Source organism: Cryptotermes secundus, unplaced genomic scaffold, assembly GCF_002891405.2.
Source record: "Cryptotermes secundus unplaced genomic scaffold, Csec_1.0 scaffold901, whole genome shotgun sequence".
In the NCBI taxonomy this organism is placed as follows: Eukaryota; Metazoa; Arthropoda; class Insecta; order Blattodea; family Kalotermitidae; genus Cryptotermes; species Cryptotermes secundus.
Genome location: NW_019729906.1, coordinates 261,380 through 269,306, shown reverse-complemented (window position 1 = coordinate 269,306; position 7,927 = coordinate 261,380). Strand labels below are relative to the sequence as shown.

The 7,927-nt window shown below is 40.6% G+C and overlaps 1 protein-coding gene across 1 annotated transcript in view; it reads left to right on the top strand.

Annotated features, from left to right (window-relative positions):
• The first annotated feature begins 1,538 nt into the window (after window positions 1-1,538).
• The window catches only part of LOC111865807 (tRNA-dihydrouridine(16/17) synthase [NAD(P)(+)]-like), a 42,832-nt gene continuing 36,443 nt past the window's right edge, over window positions 1,539-7,927 (top strand). Inside the window, exon 1 of the mRNA XM_023854128.2 lies at window positions 1,539-1,635. The gene's annotated coding sequence lies outside the window, so the exon portion shown is untranslated. The remainder of the gene's footprint in view (window positions 1,636-7,927) is intronic.

Below are 7,927 nucleotides of genomic sequence, written 5' to 3'. Positions count from 1 at the left end.
TGCACAGAGAAAGCGAAAATATGACTGTATACAGGCAGCCACAATTTCAGGAAAAATCTGGTTACATTATTACCAGAATTGGTTCATAAAAGTATTTCCTTTCTACATTTCATAATCTAAGACAAAAATAGACACTGTACAACACATGCCTGTTTTTTTTTTTATCTGGAATAGTCTGTTAGTAATACTGTTAGACTGAACTTCTTGAAATATCTTCAAACACTCCATTATATGTTAACCTACAGAATTTCTTCATGGGACCCTCAAAATTCGCCACATAATTAGGTATGTACTCCATAGTTTTAACAGTTTTCTATACATGGCTCCATTTTGTCATGAAATGGTAGGTTCCCCTACCTCAGATGACATAAAAAAACAAAAAAAGTTTTGATGTACCTTATTATCCAAAGACACAAGAAATTCTGCCTCCATCACAGCTGATAGCATGAAATTGTAGCCATTATGTTGTAATTCTGAAAAAACAATCAAACAGTTATGAAAGTATTGTGTTGTCCCATCACAACAGGCACAATGTTGCCACCAGGTTTTGATTATAGAATTACAGAATAATTCCAGTCCTTGCTGTTCACAGTTATGTTTCCATTACTGCATAATGTGTTCAGATTACTGCCAATTAACGGCCGCAGTATGAACAAAACCACAGCAGAAATTAATTTTCATTTTAAGAAGTGTAAACAAATCATAATTTTAAAAGCCAAAAAATTGGGTGGTGGAGGGTGATTATAAAACGTAAAGTTGTCCCTGCGCTTAACTAATTAAGCACTACGCCACCAAGACGTATGGGGGGGGTGGATGTATAGATCCACATTTTCTTGACCTCAGCACTAGTTGGAGGTGAGTGGTCAACTTCAGGCCCCACATTATAAAATGTATCGCCCCAAAAATCTCTTCATCCCATGCAGCTCCTTCGTTCATCTGGGCTGTGAAGTCCGGCCTTGTATCCAAGGTAATATTGGTATTACCCTGAGGTCATTCAGCTCATCCCAATCTTGCTAAATACAGAAACATGGGCCTGAGAACAATTTAAGAACGTGTTTGGCTCACAAAGCAGGAACTTTCCAGTTGGGAGCTCTCGGTCAAATCTCTGGCGACATTCTAATATTACATTCCGCTTGAGCCCATAGCTCTGTAGAAGTAACACTGGCCCTCTTTATACTCTTTATTGTCAGTCCGATATTTCTCCATAGCCCACTTCTGCACCCCACCTTTAGCGTAAAGGCCATGCATCATGGCACTTGCTATATACTATATAGATCTGGCACTCTGACGCACTCTGTTGAGGAAAATTACAATTATAATCGACTTCACAATTTTTGCAGTCGTCTGCCACCATTACCTGACATCATATCGCTATTTGCGAACTCAATCGAATCGTAAAATTAAACGATTACTTCTGCGTCGGATAACCCAGAAAGATATCGATCATCGATATCATGTCTAGATTTCAGTATTCGGCCAATAGATGGCAGTCATTTAGGGGAGTTGCACTTTGACCAACATGTGTAGTACAGTGTATTACGTCGAGAGTTATAGGTGAAATCACATAAAAGGTGTTCATTTGTACTACACCAAACATACATCTCACTGTAAACGGCAGCACTCTGTTCCTTATAGGTAAGTGTAATTGGTAATGTAGCGATATTGTTATGCCCGAATTTGATCATGTACAAATTGTCTCACGGAAGCTTAAGTGATGAAATATGTAAACCTGGAAACCAATGCTACCAATGTGTGAACAGTAAAAGGGACACTATACGTGGCCTACTGTAATTATGACACGTGCAAATTTCTCCTTCGGAGGTATGCTGACAAAAACACGAATTGGATTATGGATTAACAACGAACGCATTGAGTCCAAATGTATGCCGGAAGTTCCTTAAGTGCAACAGATTATTAACACGCCGAATAATGTATTTACGTATTACGTTTGCTGCTTTTTACGTTCTTTCACGTTAAACTCGGCGTACTGGCAGCGGAATCTCAACGAATTTCATTTTATTTTTAGAATAAACAAGGTTATAAAACTATGCAATATACACTTTACATACTTGTTCTGAAGAAAAAATTATGACATGCCAGTGCCTTGTTTTACATATTACTCATCAGAAAGGATAATGTATATTACGTGAAGAAGTGAAGTGATACTAAGTAATTATGGAAGCGTCGTATTGTAAACTGAATATTAAATAATCAATCTTCAGACATATTATGTACGCTAGAAGGAAAATAAGTATATAAAATTTTTTTAATATATGCTTCAAAGTCGTGTTGTAATAGAGCACTACATTAGAAGAGCAAAACAAATCTGATTTCTAAGTAGTTACTATAGGATTCTGACGATGGTGTATAACACACTGATATATTGGGTTTTTGGACTTTATCCATCGTCCTGGTTTTTAAGATAACTAATAAAAACACGACGTTTCGGAAACTGGATCTGTTTCCGTCCTCAGGTGAAGGAAAACACCTATTCTGTTGGGTCCGTTAGAAAGAGCTAGCCTCAATCACTGGAAAAAACTATAGTAACTATAGTACAGTGCGTACAATCAAGTGCGCGCCGCGGCTGCAATTTGCCGTGAGNTAGCTCTTTCTAACGGACCCAACAGAATAGGTGTTTTCCTTCACCTGAGGACGGAAACAGATCCAGTTTCCGAAACGTCGTGTTTTTATTAGTTATCTTAAAAACCAGGACGATGGATAAAGCCCAAAAACCCAATATATAAATCTGATTTCTGTTCAGGCTAAACGAAACCAAGAATTTTTTTCTTTGCTTTCTTGTTTGCGATCTCTCACTGAAGCAGAATTTGTTTTCGTATAAGTCAGTGCATTATGGGTGAAAGAAAAGACAGCTCGAACACAGGCCGTCCAGCCCATAGCCCGTCGCTCTATCGGCTGAGCTGTCCCGGCTCAAATACATTATTACTATTGATGAATAAATATTAAATATCCAATTTTTTCTTTAAAATTATATGCAGATATTCTGCATTTATTTTTATTACCACTGCATTGCGAAGCCACTTTCCTTTCTTTCCACAAAACAATTAGAATATAAAAACTTCTGTGTCTAACGTGAAAACCACAAGACAGCCAGACCAACGTTCGCATATAGGTATACTAAGAATCAAGACCGACCCACACTGCAATCCCGCAGCTGAAGAAGTGGACCCACAGTTCGAAAATCATAAAATGATATAAGCTAAGGATTGTCTCCACCGTGTGTTGTGTTTCACTTTCCTCGGATTTTAGCTTGGGTGCGATCTTTTGCAAAGTAAGACCGACAGTCAAACTGTAATGAAGAAGCCGCAGCTGGTAACTTCAGATCTGCAAGTCTTGAATGAGAGAACATTCCTGTAACAATACACATCGGCAGCCGTTGACAGAGTTGTTTTAATCCTGGCAAAGAACTGCCGTTGTTAATAAGGATTAATGGTAGGGTCGATCGCCTCTGTGGCCTAGTGGTCAGAGTTCTATTCCCGGAGCTACCAGCTTTTCTGAGAAGTAGTGGGATTGGAACGTGGTCCGCTCAGCCTCGTGAGGATAATCGAGGAACTGTTTGAAAGAAATAGAGGCTCCGGTCTAGAAAACTGAAATTAACGGCCTTGGGGATTCGTTGCGCTGACCACCCGATACCCTCTATCCGCTAAAGTTGGCACCAACTTCGCCGACAAGCGGCGGTCTCTCGCTCGGTATAGTTCGCTTGCGGACTCAAGCCACGGAGTCTGTTTTTTGTTGTGTGGTAGGGTCACTTCATACCTTATCAGGAATTGCGTTGGCCATGGCGTAACAGTTCCGGGCCGTTCACAAACGTTTGTTTCATTATCCCGGAAACCAGAAGACTTACAGAAATATGTACTGGACAGAAAGTGAGTGCTTCATTTACCTCTACGACTTTTCATCGGAAGTGTTTTTCGCTCCAATTAGTATATAACGAGTTTTGCTCGAGATACGCGCAGAAGCATATGTAGGGCTTCATGTAAAAGTGTTCGTTATTGTGTCCGATTTTAAGAAAAAATTGAATAAATCGACTTATTACTCCCATATATCGAATTTCGTGAGAATTCGGTGAGTGGTTCTCGAGTTATTTCATGCTTACAGACAGACGGACGGACGGAGCGATTTTAATAGGTGCTGCCTTGGGTGCTAACACGACCAATGAGGTTAGTGTCCTGTGCCATATTATTACCTAGATATGTGCACTCATGTTAGACTGAAAACTGTCTTAAATTGAAATACTTGTTTCTTCGGGTCCCTTGGGATTTTATTGTAGTGCGGCGCATTGAATTGCGTCAGCGGGGTTATCGTGGAAGGAAGGGCGTGCACAATTGACTTCTGACACTGTAAAATATTTAGGTGGACGGTCAGAGGCCTCCAGGGTGAACGACACACCGCATGCATGACGTAATTAATAACGCAGGGCAGTTACCGTTTTTTTTTTTTTTTTTTTTTTTTTTTTGTGCAGGAGGTTATGTAGGAGCAAACACAGTCCTGCTTGAGAGTGGTTATTGAACTCCAATAGATTTAGTTCGTACTGGGATAACAGGGAATGGATAGCGCACACAATTTGCGTTAGTAAAATCTCTAAGGAAAATGCGACATGAGTAGGAGGATGTTGTAATACATTTTAGAGAAATATATATTTTATAATAATGTTTCCTGTGGTTCTGCATGGGTGTTAAACCTGGTCTCTGACAGTAAAGGAGGAACATAGAGTGAGGGTGTTTGAGAACAGGGTGTTGAGAATATTTGGACCGAAGAGAGATGAAGTGACAGGAGGTTGGAGAAAGCTTCATAATGAGGAGCTTCATAACTTTTACTCCTCTTCAAGTATAATTAGAATGATGAAATCAAGGAGGATGAGGTGGACAGGCCATGTAGCACGAATGGGGGAAAGGAGAAATGCATGTAGGATATTGGTGGGAAAGCCGGAAGGAAGGAGACCACTGGGAAGACCAAGAGTAGGTGGGTGGACAATATTGAAATGGATCTCAGAGAGAGAGGATGGGATAGTATGGATTGGATAGATCTGGCCTAGGATAGGGACCAGTGGAGGGCTCTTGTGAACACGGCAATGAACCTTCGGGTTCCATAAAATGCTGGGAAGTTCTTGAGTAGCTGCATAATTGGCAGCTTCTCTAGGAGGGCTCAGCTCCATGAGTGAGTGAGTGAGTGAGTGAGCAGATTGGTAATTTGTTAATTAGTTAATCATGTAGGGACAAAACGAAGTTTTCTTTTAAAACCCGAATAATAAATGACCAAATTATACACAATTTTCAGTGCATAGTATTACAAAATTATAATTCTGACAGTCATGAAGCATTCAAGACCTAAAATTATTACGAAAGTTTGGAATCCCGGGAACTCACTTCTAGCCATAGCGCTGTCCACGTAATCCACAAGAGTCACAGTATCCTGCAAGCAGCATTTCTACCAGCCCCATCACTCTTCTGCGCCTTCCTTTGCAACGAGCTTGTCGATAATGCAGTCTGAAATCATCTTCCTTCCGTTTTCTGGGTCACCGGTTGGAAATAGCTCTGCGGCGATACAAATGCATATTAATGAGAGACTATAAGCATCGATTAACCCTCCTCTTAGTTAACATTCTGATATTCTGGTGCATGCTTATTACTCTTATGCTATATTTCCTACCCTGTGGACCATTAGTGCTTCTGTGTGTTTCGAATAATTTTACGTTTGTGCGTAACGTGTGAACATTTCTGCGGCCGAATTCGCTCTTGGGTTGGCATTAGAGTAGGTGAATATCTTTACCCTGGGCATGTATATACATACCCAATCCCCCCGCTTCTCCTCTTAAGTTCTTCTCACATATCGTTGGTCTCCGGTACTCTCAGTGAGCCGTAGCACGTCAGACCAGTAACCCTAAGAAATTAAATTGTTTGATTGCATTGCAGTTGGCAGCGTTATTTTCAGGTTTTCAGGCCATCCACATAAGGGCTTTCGCATCCAGTACCGTAATGAGTCAGTATTTCAATTCCATGTTCCCAGTTCTACCATTAAGTAATTTCAGCAATTTAGAGTTATCGCCCTTGTCTTACAGTGAGCGTTACAGCTATTTCTTAAAAGGCAAATAATTATTAAAAATACCCGCCGAAGGATTGCACGCGGTAGCGTAGTTGATTGAGGCACTATGCTACAAGCCTGAAAGTCGCGGGTTCGATTCCCTATGAGGTCACTGGATTTTTAATTGACCAAATCCTACCAGCAGCACTATGGCCCTGGGGTCGACTCAGACTCTAACAGAAATGAGTACCAAGAACCTTCCTGGGTGTAATGGGCGGCCGACGCATAAGGCTGACGTCCTTACCACCATTTGTGAGCCGATTGTCTAGAGAAAATGTTGGAGTTTCGACGTCTCACAACCTTATGGGCCTTCACGGTCTGTTACAAGGATAGCGTTACCTTTACCTTACCTACTCGCCGAATGAATAAACAGTGTATGCTTCAAAAACCACCATCAGTGAAAACTGAATGGGACATAGCAGATTCTGGTCTAAGCTGATTTTGTTCATTTATTGGAGAAGAACATAATGACATGAACAGAAACGCGTAAGCTCTATGAGTTTACTTCCAGACGAGCCTTGTTACTAGCGTTTATGAGTTGGCCTGGAAGTAAACGCAAAGAAAACTAAGTACCATTTTTATTATTGATGCAAAATATTGCTAAGTTTTATGTACAAGTGTATTCAAAGAAATGTGTAAGATATGTAAAGTTCATATGTTGGTGTCTCGTCACCAGAATGTAGAGCAAAAGCATGGTATAGTTATCTGATATATCTTTTGAAAATACGGCATAATTCAGATATTTGAGATTGACATTAACATATCGAAATTATATTCATAAAATTACTTATAAAAGATTAAATCTGGGCACTGCCTGACAACATTTACATCAAAATCTTTCTTCTCGTCCACCAACTAAAAACGTAAAGATTAAAACATAAGAGACTATAATTTTTAAGGGTGGTTTCTCGCATTAAGGGAGTATCATATAGACTGAGGATGTTTGAAAACGTGGTGCTGGGGAGAATATTCGTATGTAAGAGGGGTGAAACGACAGGAAGCGGCAGAAAACTGCACAATGACGACCATCAGAATTTTTACTACTCGCCAGATGTTGTTAAAATGATCGAATCAGAGAGAAAGTGATGCACAGGATATATAGCACGCATATGAGAGAGATACCTACAAAGTTGTGAAAAAACGAGAAGGAAAGAGATCGCTACGAAGACCGATGCGTAGATTGGAGGATAATATTTAAATGGATCTTAAAGTAGTAGGATGGGAGAGTGTGAACTAAAATAATCTGGCTCAGCATTTGGACCAGTAGCTGGCTCTCGTGAGCAGTAATTAACCTTTGGGTTGCATCAATTTCTCTATAAAACATAAAACAAGTAAATAAATAACTTAATAGAAGCTATGTACCCTTCAGAGACCCAACGCTTACTGTCGCTAGCGCTGCTTCGGCGTCGCAAATTTGCACGATAGACATATTTTTTTATTGCTAGTGGGGTGGACTAAGTCCCTTGTACTGCGGCCACTTCTGGCCTATCGTACCAGCCCCAGAAGATAGATGAGGGTGATTGTGGAGCAGTTGGTGGAATGAAGATTGGCAGGGGAAACCGAAGTACTAGGAGTAAACCTGCTCCAGCGCCACTTTGTCCACCACAAATCCCACTTGACCAGACCCGGGATCGAACCCGGGCTGCCGCGGTGGGAAGCCAGCGACTAACCGCTTGAGGTATGGCGCGGCCTGCGATAGCTATATTAGTACTGTTGGTCACAAAAATTTAGAGAGCGCCAAGGTTAGGAAGTATTCAGTAGTGTGATGTTTATACCCAATTTCACGATAAGGTGTCAGATAATCTTCGTTGTAATACCGATATTTGTA